This window comes from Triticum urartu, chromosome 7A (assembly GCF_056163025.1).
Source record: "Triticum urartu cultivar PI428250 chromosome 7A, HENAU_Tu73, whole genome shotgun sequence".
Taxonomy (NCBI): Eukaryota; Viridiplantae; Streptophyta; class Magnoliopsida; order Poales; family Poaceae; genus Triticum; species Triticum urartu.
In genome coordinates, this window is record NC_141879.1 from 220,878,660 (window position 1) to 220,895,518 (window position 16,859).

At 43.9% G+C, this 16,859-nt stretch overlaps 1 pseudogene; it reads left to right on the top strand.

The window, feature by feature from the left end:
- The first annotated feature begins 3,764 nt into the window (after nt 1-3,764).
- On the top strand, nt 3,765-16,595 carry LOC147959097 (uncharacterized; annotated as a pseudogene).
- The last annotated feature ends 264 nt before the right edge of the window (nt 16,596-16,859 follow it).

The following is a 16,859-nucleotide window of genomic DNA, read 5'->3' on the forward strand; positions in this document are numbered from 1 at the left end:
GACAGGGCATTGGGAGGCGGAACGTGTGACGTGCATATGACACTGACACAGTGTTTTCAGAAAGAAAAAAAGTGACGTGATCGTTGCCTTTGCAGAACGCTGCTCAGCCACAGCGGTTAATTAGCGGAACCCGGAAATTTGTGGGAATCGGCACAGAATGGTGGGATGCCGTTTCTTTTGGGATGAGATGTGGCTAGATTAATCATGCAGAAATGAATTATAGAGCAGCTAGCTCAGGGTGTGTGTATCGGCCATACCGCACTGAATTGATAGAAAATTGCAGATTGATCGAGTGCGCTAACCCTTCCAATCATGATTAGTCTCTCAGAGGATTATCTAACAGGCCACCAGGCGATCGTGTACCTGCATGTGGATCATTCGTATACACTATGATTGCCATATCAACATGCACATATTTCCCGTTTTTTAAGAAGAATCCTTTCCGACTCAGGTTGCCTGAAAAACCGGGCGTGTGCAACTTTATGACTTGCCTGCACCAAATGATGTCTTGGTTTGGTTTGCTCACATTTTTATCGATGCACGCGTACCAAACTAATACTTTATTCTCGCGGGACAGGCTGGCTTAGTTTTTAGAGTAAAACACATTAGAGGTCCTAAAAGTATTTCAGGTATGTCAAGTAGGTCCTAAAATTTTGAAATCATTCATCGATGGTCCTAAATGTATGTAAGTCGTTCACCACGGGTCCTAAATTTATTTCAATTGTGTCAAGTAAGTCCTAAAAGTAACATGTAAAATACATATATAGGACTCGCGGTGAGCGATCTCAAACTTTTATGACCAACTTGACACACTTGGAATACCTTTAGAACTTCCAGTGTATTTTACTCTACTTTCTATATGAAAAGATGAACGAAAATACCCTACTCCCTCCAGTCCAAATTAATTGACCCAACCCATATACATTGTAAACTGCACATTGTACTCCCTCCGTCCAGAAATACTTTTCAGAGAAATGGATGTATCTAAATGTATTTTAGTTTTAGATACATCCATTTTTATCCATTTTTCCGACAAGTATTTCGGGACGGAGGGAGTATATGGGTTGCCTCAATTAATTTGGATCAGAGGTAGTACAACAGTATCTCAAGCATGTAAAAGGTATCAACTTTTATATTAAGTCGGTGATAATTAATATGGATCGAAGGAAGTATTAAATATATGAGGGTTTTGCTACAAAAGTTGTGGGGGTGTAGAGGGCACGGAATAATGCTCTTTCCAGGGGTTATTGGGGTTCAATTTTTTGGCAAAAACACAATGAAATCTCAAAATTTTGGCTGATACACAAAGTGGGTTTAGCTTCAAATTTTGGACTATATTCGAACTAAACTAATAACATGATTAAAAATTCAATATTTTTTCAGAATGAATAAAAAATAGTTTTTGAAATGTTCAAAAGTCCATATTCTGGGGAAGCCCATTTCAGATAATTTAAATTTTAGCGGCTATCGAGAAGTTTTGACTATGGTCTACGGATAGTTGAGCGCTTAATATTACCGAAGAATCCTTTGTTCGTAAAATGAAGGGAGCACCATGAACCCAAAGGTACTTGGTTTCAATGAAAAGACTTGGCCAACAAAAATGTAACTAAAAGCAATCATTTCTAAATATTCCCTCCATCCTATAGTATATTGCACCGGTTTTCGTAAAAATCAATCTTCACAAACTTTGACCAAATTTATAGAGAACATTATCTATATTTGTAATATCAATATATACCGCATTAAATTATTTCGTGATGAATCTAATGTCATTGATTTAGTATTCTCCATGTTGGTATTTTTTCCAAAAACTTAGTTAATGTTTGCATAGCTTGACTTTAAAAAGAACTAATGCACATTACATTTTGCTCGTTTGATTGCTAGGATATATCCTATATTTTTCTAAACAAAATCATTGGAAATTTCAACCCACTCAGAGCCTCTTGAAAAGATTCATTTGTTTTTTCAGTGGCCTATCTTTTCAAATAATTATTTTGCATTATGTTTCACTGGAAATTTCCATTCATTCAGATCTCTTGGAAAATGTTCTTTTTTTTCTTTTTGTGGCTCAATCATCAAACTCTGGTGCAAACACACCTCCATGCACTTCGGGTGAACATGACATTACAAACTGAGTTTCATTCTATCTATGCTATCCTACAAATCAAAGAGTCTCTTAGTAGGACACATGAAATATTTGCTTAGCTTATTCAAATGGCAGCATCAATCCGCTCAAGCATCTTTCAGACTATGCTGCAGAAAAGCACAACAAGGTGGTCCTACTCTTTATTTTAGACATACAAAGGTGACATTAGCTGTGTCGTGCTACAAGAATAGTTGATCAAAGTGCTAACACCTCACATTCTTTTTTGACGAAAAAACTGCATGATATAGCATTTCATTGAAATTAGAAAAGAGTTTTACAGGAGAGGCAAGAGACCATGGCTGGTCTCCTGCCTCTCCAACACCTCGCATTCTAGCGTTAAGCCGGCTCAACAAGCCGTCGATATCTTTATTTAAGACGGTAGGATAGCTCTCAACAGGATTTGGACCATTCACTCTAGTAACAAGATACTCCCTAGGATTTTTACAGTCTGTATCGACATCATCATAACTACTCTGCAAAAGAAGCAAAACAAAGGGAAAAAGCAGAGCAAAGGGTAAAAAGAAGCCTAGCATGTCAGTGTAGGTGCTAGTAGTAGCACCAGATAGGCAGGGCATAACAACGCCAGATCCAAGGAAAGCATATACTCTTGGCAGGTTTTGGCTCCACAGGATTGCCATGTCGCCCGCAGTTTGGTGCATTTTTCACGGAGCCTAGGGAAAGCCCAAGAGCTATCATCCCCTCTGTCTCTTTAACCTCTGGCCACTGTCGGTGTTCGTGGGAGACCAAAAGTCTCGGATTGTATATTTTAAAATGCCCCAAGCTATTGTCTTACACTTGTAAAGATGCATAATCCAAGCAAGAAATCTCCTTTACATTCTCTTGTACGCAAAGTTCCACAGTTTGCATCTGCAGTTATCGGGATTTTTCTTAATACTTTTATTTATGAAATCTCGAAACTATCGTTCCGATTGTAGAATTTCCAAAAGTATCACCCTTCACACCCATAACGAATAAAGACTAACTCTTAGTTCACGGCACGGCCCTTTCCGTACACTTATGGGCCGAAGACAGACTCGTCCTTGTTAGGTTGATCTCTCTCCCGATTTCCAAAAGTATCACCCGTCACTCCCATAACGAACAAAGACTAACTCTTAGTTCACGGCACGGCCCTTTCCGTACACTTATCTGTCTTCGGCCCATAAGTGTACGGAAAGGGCCGTGCCGTGAACTAAGAGTTAGTCTTTGTTCGTTATGGGAGTGACGGGTGATACTTTTGGAAATTCTACAATCGGAACGATAGTTTCGAGATTTCGTAAATAAAAGTATTAAGAAAAATCCCGATAACTGCAGATGCAAACTGTGGAACTTTGCGTACAAGAGAATGTAAAGGAGATTTCTTGCTTGGATTATGCATCTTTACAAGTGTAAGATAACGGGTCCCTAACTCATGCCTTGATCGGGGGCGCCCAACCAAACCATGGTTGGTGGGCCCCTGTAACCGCGCTATATAAACAGACGTGGGGCCGGGCATGACTTACGAGGTTAATCGCTGTCACAATCTTCACCTACAATCCCTACCGATCTAGGGTTAGCGCGGTGCTCACGGGAAGCTCCATCACCGCCGCCATCTACTCTCTGTCCACATCACCACATCACCATGGCCGGCGCTGGATCGAGCTCGTCTGGACAGGCAGAAGATAGGTTCACCGAAATGATCTAACTTATCCGATCCAAAGCAATCTATCAATGGTATCAGCTAGATCAGGTTAGATTTTTTTGGTCGAAAAGAAATCACAGAAAGAAATCCCCTTCCCTCAAAGAACCCTAGAAGGGCAAAGAAATCTCAAAGAATGAATCCTCAACGGAAAAAGTAGCGCCGCCGCTCCGGTTGCGCCGTTCCTCTCGATCCCGAATCGCATCTGCATGCCGAGGATCCGGGAAGAAGAACACAACCCTGCAAAGGGCAAGGGGGGCACCGCAGCCATGCCGTTCGACGGCGGCGCGCTTCCGCTAAGGGAAACGCGTCACCGGTGAAGGGGAGGCAACGGCGCCACAGATCGTCGCCGGACGCACAGGAGCAGGGAACGGCTCCGTCGCGCCTCACTCGCCTCTCTCTGCCACTGGATTCGGTGGATGGGGAGAAGAGGACGGGAAAGGAAGAGACAGTGGCCGGGCTCGCGTGGCGCGGCGGTGGATGCCGTCGCCGGCGGCCGGCGCTCTCACGCGGTGGCTGGACGGCCAGAGCGAGCGCTGCGACAGAGATGAGGGAGTCGAAAGGGGAACAGAGGACAGCGCTGCAGGCATCTCTCTCTCTCTCTCTCTCCGTGAAAGGAAAGGCGGGGGAAAGGGAAAGAGAAAGGGGAAGGAAGAGGACGCGCGCACGGCGCGGTGGCTGTCGCCGCCGCCAGCGGTCGGACAGGGCAGCCGGGGCGCAGCTCCGTGCTCACACCGGAGCGAGCGAGAGAGGTGCGTGGGGGCGGACTGCGCTAGGGTTACGGCCGGATCGACCGGGGGGCGTTTTTGTTCGCCCGATCCACGCGCTGGACCGTCGGATTGAATCCGACGGCCAGGAGCCAAACCCTAGCTGGCCACGGGCCCTCTAGGCCGTAAGTGGCAGGAGCCCGGCTGCGGCAGGGCAGCCACGCGCGCTGGGCCGAGCCCAACAGCTGCGGGCGCCGCTGCGCGGCTGGGCCGCGCTGAGCCAAGGGCGGCTGGGCTGCGGTAGGCCGAGCCAGCTGCATTTTTTCTCTGCTGCAGCTAATTCTGTTTATTCAGAGAATAGAAAATTTCAGAAAAAGAAAAGTTCATGTATTTTATAAAGTAAAAGTTTCTGTAGAACTAAAAAAGTTCATGATTTTTTATTAGGTCATAGAAAAGTTTCTGTAAAAAGTAAAAAGTTCGTGAATTTTTATTCATGTTTTTCCGCTGCGTAAATAATTAATAGTGCTCTTTTACAAAGAAAATAAAAGTTTAGATAGAATTAAGTTTTTATGAGCATGTTAAAGTGATATTAAAATGAATATGATTTTGTTATTTTTATGACCAACGTTGTTAATAACATGATCATGTTTTATTACTGAAATTTAAAGGTGCATTTATTTCTAATTTTTTGCCCAACGGTAATATAGATTTAATTGCATAGACAATTGTATGTTTAATTTGACCAACATTATATTAATGCATATGATTGTTATACTGGTCTCACTTAAATTGTGATTTCAGGAGGCTTTCACTTGATGAGTTGCCTAAAAGATGTTCCGACACTCAGAGGTGACAATCACACTGAGTGGAGGAAGAAAGTTGACCTGGCATTTGTCTATGCTGATCTGGACTGGGTTCTGGATGAACCACAACCGGTCAGACCTACAGAGCCAGTAAGAGAGGCCACTGATGATGATGCTGCGTGGGCTAAAAATAGGGGAGATTATGCTCCTTTGGAGATTTCATACATCATAGAAAACCAAAAGTGGGTCAATGCAAACAAAAAGTGCATGGCATTTATAAAGAATACAATTGAGAGCACCATTGTGGGCTCCATTGCAGAGTGCGCTTCCGCAGGGGAGTTGCTTTCAAAGGCAAAGAGCCAGTTCACTGGCTCTTCAAAGATATATGCCACCCAAGTGTTAGAGCAACTAGTGACAGAACGCTACACAGGTGGTATGAAGGAAATATGCCCTAGAGGCAATAATAAAGTTATTATTTATTTCCTTATATCATGATAAATGTTTATTATTCATGCTAGAATTGTATTAACTGGAAACATAATACATGTGTGAATACATAGACAAACAGAGTGTCACTAGTATGCCTCTACTTGACTAGCTCGTTGATCAAAGATGGTTATGTTTCCTAACTATAGACATGAGTTGTCATTTGATTAACGGGATCACATCATTAGGAGAATGATGTGATTGACTTGACCCATTCCGTTAGCATAGCACTTGATCGTTTAGTTTGTTGCTATTGCTTTCTTCATGACTTATACATGTTCCTATGACTATGGGATTATGCAACTCCCATTTACCAGAGGAACACTTTGTGTGCTACCAAATGTCACAACGTAGCTGGATGATTATAAAGGTGCTCTACAGGTGTCTCCGAAGGTACTTGTTGGGTTGGTGTATTTCAAGATTAGGATTTGTCACTCTGATTGTCGGAGAGGTATCTCTGGGCCCTCTCGGTAATGCACATCACTTAAGCCTTGCAAGCATTGCAACTAATGAGTTAGTTGCGGGATGATGTATTACGGAACGAGTAAAGAGACTTGCCGGTAACGAGATTGAACTAGGTATTGAGATACCGACGATCGAATCTCGGGCAAGTAACATACCGATGACAAAGGGAACAACGTATGTTGTTATGCGGTCTGACCAATAAAGATCTTCGTAGAATATGTGGGAGCCAATATGAGCATCCAGGTTCCGCTATTGGTTATTGACTGGAGACATGTCTCGGTCATGTCTACATAGTTCTCGAACCCGTAGGGTCCGCACGCTTAAAGTTTCGGTGACGATTGTATTATGAGTTTATGTGATTTGATGTACCAAAGGTAGTTCGGAGTCCCTAATGAGATCAGGGACATGACGAGGAGTCTCGAAATGGTCGAGACGTAAAGATCGATATATTGGACGACTATATTCGGACATCGGAAAGGTTCCGAATGATTCGGGTATTTTCGGGGGTACCGGAGAGTTACGGGAATACGAGGAAGAAGTAATGGGCCTCATGGGCCAAGTGGTGGAAAAGAGGAGGCAGGGCGCGGGCCCCCCTAGCCCAAACCGAATTGGACTAGGGGGCCGGCTCCCCTTTCCTCCTTTTCCTCCTTCTCCTTCCTTCTCCTTCTCCTCCTTCCTTTCCTCCTCCTAGTAGGAGTAGGAAAGGGGAGTCCTACTCCTACTAGGAGGACTCCTCCTCCTGGCGCGCCCATAGTGGGTCGGCCGGCCTCCCCCCTTGCTCCTTTATATACAGGGGCAGGGGGGCACCTCTAGACACACAAGTTGATCAGTTGATCTCTCCCAGCCGTGTGCGGTGCCCCCCTCCACCATATTCCACCTCGGTCATATCGTAGCGGTGCTTAGGCGAAGCCCTGCGTCGGTAGCAATATCATCACCGTCACCACGCCGTCGTGCTGACGGAACTCTCCCGTGAAGCTCTGCTGGATTGGAGTTCGCGGGACGTCATCGAGCTGAACGTGTGCTGAACTCGGAGGTGCCGTGCGTTCGGTACTTGGATTGGTCGGATCGTGAAGACGTACGACTACATCAATCACGTTGTGCTAACGCTTCCGCTTTCGCTCTACGAGGGTACGTGGACAATACTCTCCCCTCTCGTTGCTATGCATCACCATGATCTTGCGTGTGCGTAGGAATTTTTTTGAAATTACTACGTTCCCCAACAGTGGCATCCGAGCCAGGTTTTATGCGTTGATGTTATATGCACGAGTAGAACACAAGTGAGTTGTGGGCGATATAAGTCATACTGCTTACCAGCATGTCATACTTTGGTTCAGCGGTATTGTTGGATGAAGCGGCCCGGACCGACATTACGCGTACGCTTACGCGAGACTGGTTCTACCGACGTGCTTTGCACACAGGTGGCTGGCGGGTGTCAGTTTCTCCAACTTTAGTTGAACCGAGTGTGGCTATGCCCGGTCCTTGCGAAGGTTAAAACAGCACCAACTTGACAAACTATCGTTGTGGTTTTGATGCGTAGGTAAGTAAGGTTCTTGCTAAAGCCCGTAGCAGCCACGTAAAACTTGCAACAACAAAGTAGAGGACGTCTAACTTGTTTTTGCAGGGCATGTTGTGATGTGATATGGTCAAGACATGATGCTAAATTTTATTGTATGAGATGATCATGTTTTGTAACTGAGTTATCGACAACTGGCAGGAGCCATATGGTTGTCGCTTTATTGTATGCAATGCAATTGCGCTTAATGCTTTACTTTATCACTAAGCGGTAGCGATAGTTGTGGAAGCATAAGATTGGCGAGACGATAACGATGCTACGATGGTGATCAAGGTGCCGCGCCGGTGACAATGGTGATCATGACGGCGCTTCGGAGATGGAGATCACAAGCACAAGATGATGATGGCCATATCATAGCACTTATATTGATTGCATGTGATGTTTATCTTTTATGCATATTATCTTGCTTTGATTGACGGTAGCATTATAAGATGATCTCTCACTAAATTTCAAGATAAAAGTGTTCTCCCTGAGTATGCACCATTGCCAAAGTTCGTCGTGCCCAGACACCACGTGATGATCGGGTGTGATAAGCTCTACGTCCATCTACAATGGGTGCAAGCCAGTTTTGCACATGCAGAATACTCAGGTTAAACTTGACGAGCCTAGCATATGCAGATATGGCCTCGGAACACTGAGACCGAAAGGTCGAGCGTGAATCATATAGTAGATATGATCAACATATTGATGTTCACCATTGAAAGCTACTCCATTTCATGTGATGATCGGTTATGGTTTAGTTGATTTGGATCACGTGATCACTTAGAAGATTAGAGGGATGTCTTTCTAAGTGGGAGTTCTTAAGTAATATGATTAATTGAACTTATATTTATCATGAACTTAGTCCTGGTAGTATTAGCATATCTATGTTGTAGATCAATAGCTCACGTTTAGCTCCCCTGTTTTATTTTTGATTTGTTCCTAGAGAAAACTAAGTTGAAAGATGTTTGTAGCAATGATGCGGATTGGATCCGTGATCTGAGGTTTATCCTCATTGCTGCACAGAAGAATTATGTCCTTAATGCACCGCTAGGTGACAGACCTATTGCAGGAGCAGATGCAGACATCATGAACGTTTGGCTAGCTCAATATGATGACTACTTGATAGTTTAGTGCACCATGCTTAACAGCTTAGAATCGGGACTTCAAAAACGTTTTGAACGTCATGGATCATATGGATGTTCTAGGAGTTGAAGTTAATATTTCAAGCAAATACCCGAGTTGAGAGATATGAAGTCTCCAACAAGTTCTATAGCTAAAAGATGGAGGAGAATAGCTCAAGCAGTGAGCATGTGTTCAGATTGTCTGGGTACTACAATCGCTTGAATCAAGTGGGAGTTAATCTTCCAGATAAAATAGTGATTGACAGAATTCTCTAGTCACCATCACCAAGTTAGTAGAACTTCGTGATGAACTATAGTATGCAAGGGATGATGAAAACGATTCCCGAGCTTTTCATCATGATGAAATCGATGAAGGTAGAAATCAAGAAAGAGCATCAAGTGTTGATGATTAACAAGACCACTAGTTTCAAGAAAAGGGCAAAGGGAAAGAAAGGGAACTTCAAGAAGAACGGCAAGCAAGTTGCTGCTCAAGTGAAGAAGCCCAAGTCTGGTCCTAAGCCTGAAACTAAGTGCTTCTACTGCAAAGGGACTGGTCACTGGAAGCGGAACTGCCCCAAGTATTTGGCGGATAAGAAGGATGGCAAAGTGCACAAAGGTATATTTGATATACAGATTATTGATGTGCATTTTACTAGTGTTCGTAGCAACCCCTCGGTATTTGATACTGGTTCAGTTGCTAAGAGTAGTAACTCGAAACGGGAGTTGCAGAATGAACAGAGACTAGTTAAGGGTGAAGTGACGATGTGTGTTGAAAGTGGTTCCAAGATTGATATGATCATTATCGCACACTCCCTATACTTTCAGGATTAGTGTTGAACCTAAATAAGTGTTATTTGGTGTTTGCGTTGAGCATGAATATGATTTGATCATGTTTATTGCAATACGGTTATTCATTTAAGTAAGAGAATAAGTTGTTGTTCTGTTTACATGAATAAAACCTTCTATGGTCATACACCCAATGAAAATGGTTTGTTGGATCTCGATTGTGGTGATACACATTCTCATAATATTGAAGCCAAAAGATGCAAAGTTAATAATGATAGTGCAACTTATTTGTGGCACTGCCGTTTAGGTCATATTGGTGTAAAGCGCATGAAGAAAATCCATGCTGATGGGCTTTTGGAATCACTTGATTATGAATCAGTTGATGCTTGCGAACCGTGCCTCATGGGCAAGATGACTAAGACTCCGTTCTCCGAAACAATGGAGCAAGCAATTGACTTATTGGAAATAATACATACTGATGTATGCAGTCCGATGAATGTTGAGGCTCGCGGCGGGTATCGTTATTTTCTGACCTTCACAGATGATTTGAGTAGATATGGGTATATCTACTTGATGAAACATAAGTCTGAAACATTTGAAAAGTTCAAAAACTTCAGAGTGAAGTGGAAAATCATCGTGACAACAAAATAAAGTTTCTACGATCTGATCGCAGAGACAAATATTTGAGTTACGAGTTTGGTCTTCAATTAAAACAATGTGGAATAGTTTCACAAAATCATGCCACCTGGAACACAACAGCATAATGGTGTGTCTGAACGTCATAACCGTACTATTATTGGATATAGTGCAATCTATGATGTTTCTTACCGATTAACCACTATAGTTTTGAGGTTATGCATTAGAGACAGCTACATTCACGTTAAATAGGGCACCATCTAAATCCGTTGAGACGACACCGTATGAACTATGGTTTGGCAAGAAACCTAAGCTGTCGTTTCTTAAAGTTTGAGGTTTCAATGCTTATGTGAAAAAGTTTCAACCTGATAAGCTCAAACCCAAATCGGAGAAGTGCGTCTTCATAGGATACCCAAAAGAAAATATTGGGTACACCTTCTATCATAGATCCGAAGGCAAGATATTCATTGCTGAGAATGTATCCTTTCTAGAGAAGGAGTTTCTCTCGAAAGAAGTGAGTGGGAGAAAAGTAGAACTTGATGAGGTAATTGTACCTGCTCCCTTATTGGAAAGTAGTTCATCATAGAAATCTGTTCCTGTGACTACTACACCAATTAGTGAGGAAGCTAATGATGATGATCATGTAACTTCAGATCAAGTTACTACCGAACCTCATAGGTAAACCAGAGTGAGATCCGCACCAGAGTGGTACGGTAATCATGTTCTGGAGGTCATGTTACTTGACCATGACGAACCTATGAACTATGAGGAAGCGATGATGAGCCCAGATTCCGCGAAATGGCTTGAGGCCATGAAATCTGAGATGAGATCCATGTATAAGAATAAAGTATGGACTTTGATTGACTTGCCCAAAGATCGGCGAGCCATTGAGATTAAATGGATCTTCAAGAGGAAGACGGACGCTGATAGTAGTGTTACTATCTACAAAGCTAGAATTGTCGCAAAAATGTTTTCGACAAGTTCAAGGTGTTGACCACGATGAGAATTTCTCACTCGTATCTATGCTTATGTCTGTCCGAATCATGTTAGCTATTGCCGCATTTTGTGAAATCTGGCAAATGGATAAACAAAACTGCATTCCTTAATAGGATCTATTAAAGAAGAGTTGTATATGATGCAACCAGAAGGTTTTGTCAATCCTAAAGGTACTAACAAAATATGCAAGCTCCAGCGATCCATCTATGTACTGGTGCAAGCATCTCGGAGTTAGAATATACGCTTTGATAAGTTGATCAAAGCATATAGTTTTATACAGACTTGTGGTGAAGTTTGTATTTACAAGAAAGTGAGTGGGAGCACTACAGCATTTCTGATAAGTATATGTATGACATATTGTTGATCGGAGATGATGTAGAATTATTCTGCAAAGCATAAAGGAATGTTTGAAAGGAGTTTTTTCAAAGAAAGACCTCGGTGAAGCTACTTACATATTGAGCATCAAGATCTATAGAGATAGATCAAGACGCTTGATAAGTTTTTCAATGAGTACATACCTTGACAAGATTTTGAAGTAGTTCAAAATGGAACAGTCAAAGAAGGAGTTCTTGCCTGTGTTATAAGGTGTGAAGTTGAGTAAGACTCAAAACCCGACCACGGCAGAAGATAGAGAGAGAATGAAAGTCCCTCAGCCATAGGTTCTATAAAGTATGCCATGCTGTGTACCAGACCTATTGTATACCCTGCCCTGAGTTTGGCAAAGGAGTACAATAGTGATCTAGGAGTAGATCACTGGACATTGGTCAAAATTATCCTTAGTGGAATAAGGATATGTTTCTCGATTATGGAAGTGACAAAAGGTTCGTCGTAAAGGGTTACGTCAATGCAAATTTTGACACTGATCCAGATGACTCTAAATCTCAATCTGGATACATATTGAAAGTGGGAGCAATTAGCTAGAGTAGCTCTGTGCAGAGCATTGTTGACATAGAAATTTGCAAAATAATTACAGATCTGAATGTGGCAGAGTCGTTGACTAAACTTCTCTCACAAGCAAAACATGATCACACCTCAGTACTCTTTGGGTGTTAATCACATAGCGATGTGAACTAGATTATTGACTCTAGTAAACCCTTTGGGTGTTGGTCACATGTCGATGTGAACTATGGGTGTTAATCACATGGTGATGTGAACTATTGGTATTAAATCACATGGCGATGTGAACTAGATTATTGACTCTAGTGCAAGTGGGAGACTCAAGGAAATATGCTCTAGAGGCAATAATAAAGTTATTATTTATTTCCTTATATCATGATAAATGTTTATTATTCATGCTAGAATTGTATTAATCGGAAACATAATACATGTGTGAATACATAGACAAACAGAGTGTCACTAGTATGCCTCTACTTGACTAGCTCGTTGATCAAAGATGGTTATGTTTCCTAACCAGAGACATGAGTTGTCATTTGATTAACGGGATCACATCATTAGGAGAATGATGTGATTGACTTGACACATTCCGTTAGCATAGCACTTGATCGTTTAGTTTGTTGCTATTGCTTTCTTCATGACTTATACATGTTCCTATGACTATGAGATTATGCAACTCCCGTTTACCAGAGGAACACTTTGTGTGCTACCAAACGTCACAACGTAACTGGGTGATTATAAAGGTGCTCTACAGGTGTCTCCGAAGGTACTTTTTGGGTTGGTGTATTTCGAGATTAGGATTTCTCACTCCGATTGTCGGAGAGGTATCTCTGGGCCCTCTCGGTAATGCACATAACTTAAGCCTTGCAAGCATTGCAACTAATGAGTTAGTTGCGGGATGATGTATTACGGAACGAGTAAAGAGACTTGCCGGTAACGAGATTGAACTAGGTATTGAGATACCGACGATCGAATCTCGGGCAAGTAACATACCGATGACAAAGGGAACAACATATGTTGTTATGCGGTCTGACCGATAAAGATCTTCGTAGAATATGTAGGAGCCAATATGGGCATCCAGGTCCCGCTATTGGTTATTGACCGGAGACGTGTCTCGGTCATGTCTACATTGTTCTCGAACCCGTAGGGTCCGCACGCTTAAGGTTACGATGACAATTATATTATGAGTTTATGCATTTTGATGTACCGAAGGTTGTTCGGAGTCCCGGATGTGATCACGGACATGACGAGGAGTCTCGAAATGGTCGAGACATAAATATTGAAATATTGGAAGCCTATGTTTGGATATCGGAAGTGTTCCGGGTGAAATCGGGATTTTACCGGAGTACCGGGAAGGTTACCGGAACCCCCCGGGAGCTAAATGGGCCATGATGGGCCTTAGTGGAAAAGAGAAGAGGCAGCCCTACATGGGCTGCGCGCCTCCCCCTTCCCCTAGTCCTATTAGGACTAGGAGAGGTGGCCGGCCCCCTCCTTCTCTTTTCCCCCTCCGCGAATCCTATTCCAACTAGGATTGGGGGGGGGGGGAATCCTACTCCCAGAGGAAGTAGGACTCTCCTGGCGCACCCCTTGTGGCCGGCCAGCCTCCCCCCTTTGGTCCTTTATATACTGAGGTAGAGGCACCCTAGAACACACGAGTTGATCCACGTGATCTATTCCTTAGCCGTGTGCGGTGCCCCCAGCCACCATATTCCTCGATAATACTGTAGCGGAGTTTAGGCGAAGCCCTGCTGCTGTAGTGCATCAAGATCGTCACCACGCCGTCGTGCTGACGGAACTCTTCCCCGACACTTTGCTGGATTGGAGTCCGGGGATCGTCATCGAGCTGAACGTGTGCTCGAACTCGGAGGTGTCGTAGTTTCGGTACTTGATCGGTTGGATCATGAAGACGTACGACTACTTCCTCTACGTTGCGTCAATGCTTCCGCAGTCGGTCTGCGTGGGTACGTAGACAACACTCTCTCCTCTCGTTGCTATGCATCACATGATCTTGCGTGTGCGTAGGAAATTTTTTGAAATTACTACGAAACCCAACACCCCCCTCCTTGTCCAATTTGGACTGGGGGGAAGGGGGCACTCGGCTGCCCTTGGACGCCCCTCCTCTTCTCCACTAGGGCCAATAGGCCCATTAGTCTCCCCGGGGGGTTCCGGTAACCCCCCTGTACTCCGGTATATGCGTGAAACTCCCTGAAACCATTCCGGTGTCCGAACATAGTCATCCAATATATCGGTCTTTATGTCTCGACCATTTCGAGACTCCTCGTCATGTCCGTGATCACATCCGGGACTCCGACTACCTTCGGTACATCAAAACACATAAACTCATAATATAACCGTCATCGAACTTTAAGCATGCGGACCCTACGGGTTCGAGAACTATGTAGACATGACCGAGACACGTCTCCGGTCAATAACTAATAGCGGAACCTGGATGCTCATATTGGCTCCCACATATTCTACGAAGATCTTTATCGGTCAAACCGCATAACAACATACGTTGTTCCCTTTGTCATCGGTATATTACTTGCCCGAGATTCGATCGTCGGTATCTCAATACCTACTTCAATCTCGTTACCGGCAAGTCTCTTTACTCGTTCCGTAATGCATCATCCTGCAACTAACTCATTAGTTGCAATGCTTGTAAGGCTTATAGTGATGTGCATTACCGAGTGGGCCCAGAGATACCTCTCTGACAATCAAAGTGACAAATCCTAATCTCGAAATACGCCAACCCAACAAGTACCTTCGGAGACACCTGTAGAGCACCTTTATAATCACCCAGTTACGTTGTGACGTTTGGTAGCACACAAAGTGTTCCTCCGATAAACGGGAGTTGAATAATCTCATAGTCATAGGAACTTATACATCATCCCGTCATGACGAGGAGTCTCGAAATGGTCGAGACGTGAAGATCGATATATTGGATGACTATATTCGGACATCGGAAAGGTTCCGAGTGATTCGGGTATTTTCGGGGGTACCAGGGAGTTACTGGAATACGAGGAAGAAGTAATGGGCCTCATGGGCCAAGTGGTGGAAGAGAGGAGGCAGGGCGCACGGCCTCCCTAGACCAAACCGAATTGGACTAGGGGGCCGGCCCCCCTTTCCTTCTTTTCCTCCTTCTCCTTCCTTCTCCTTCTCCTCCTTCCTTTCCTCCTCCTAGTAGGAGTAGGAAAGGGGAGTACTACTCCTACTAGGAGGAGGACTCCTCCTCCTGGCGCGCCCATAGTGGGTCGGCCGGCCTCCCCCCTTGCTCCTTTATATACAGGGGCAGGGGGGCACCTCTAGACACACAAGTTGATCAGTTGATCTCTCCCAGCCGTGTGCGGTGCCCCCCTCCACCATATTCCACCTCGGTCATATCGTAGAGGTGCTTAGGCGAAGCCCTGCGTCAGTAGCAACATCATCACCATCACCATGCCGTCGTGCTGACGGAACTCTCCCGTGAAGCTCTGCTGGATCGGAGTTCGCGGGACGTCATCGAGCTGAACGTGTGCTGAACTCGGAGGTGCCGTGCGTTCGGTACTTGGATCGGTCGGATCGTGAAGACGTACGACTACATCAACCGCGTTGTGCTAACGCTTCCGCTTTCGGTCTACGAGGGTATGTGGACAATACTCTCCCCTCTCGTTGCTATGCATCACCATGATCTTGCGTGTGCGTAGGAATTTTTTTGAAATTACTACGTTCCCCAACATGGTAGTCATGGAATTAGAGATCACATCCTCAGGATGAGCAATATGGCAGCAAAGTTAAAGCCCATGGATGAGGATCTGGAGATCAAACCAAAGCTCCTGGTCCACCTGGTCATGGCTTCACTGCTAAAGGAGTTTGAAACTTTTGTTGTGAACTACAATATGTCACCTGGAACATGGGACATTGAAAAGACAATAGCAATGTGTGTCCAAGAAGAGGACAGACTCAAAGCCTCACATGGTGGTACACTCAACTATGTGAAGGGTCACAAGAAAAAGAATTGCAATCAAAACAACAAAAGTTCTCCTTCAAAGCCACAAGGAAAAGCTCCCTATCAGCATCAGCGCCAGCAACAGCCTTTCCCAGTGGACAAAGACACTTGTCTCCACTGTAAAGTAGACCGGGCATTACAAGAAAGGCTGCCCTGTTTGGCTGAAGTCCTTAATGGCAAAGCAAGGTAACAACAGTGTTTCCTTAGTTAATGAATCCTTGTACACACTGTTTTCGAAATCTACTTGGTGGATCGATTCAGGAGCAACTATTCATGTTGCAAATTGTTTACAGGGATTCCATTCGACCCGGACTACACTAAGAAGAGAAAGAGGCATTGAGGTAGCAAATGGAATTCAAGCGGAAGTTGAAGCTGTCGGCGACATCTCCTTGGAGTTAGCTGATGGATTCAAGCTTCTACTTAGAGATGTTCTTTATGTTCCTTCATGTAATAGAAACTTAATTAGCGTTTCATGTTTGGACAAAGAAAATTATGAGTGTTATTTTGGACATGGCAAGTGTGCCACATGGTATAATAATGCTTATGTGGGTGATGCTTTAATACACGATGAGCTTTATTTGTTATCACTTTGTGAAAAAGTGCA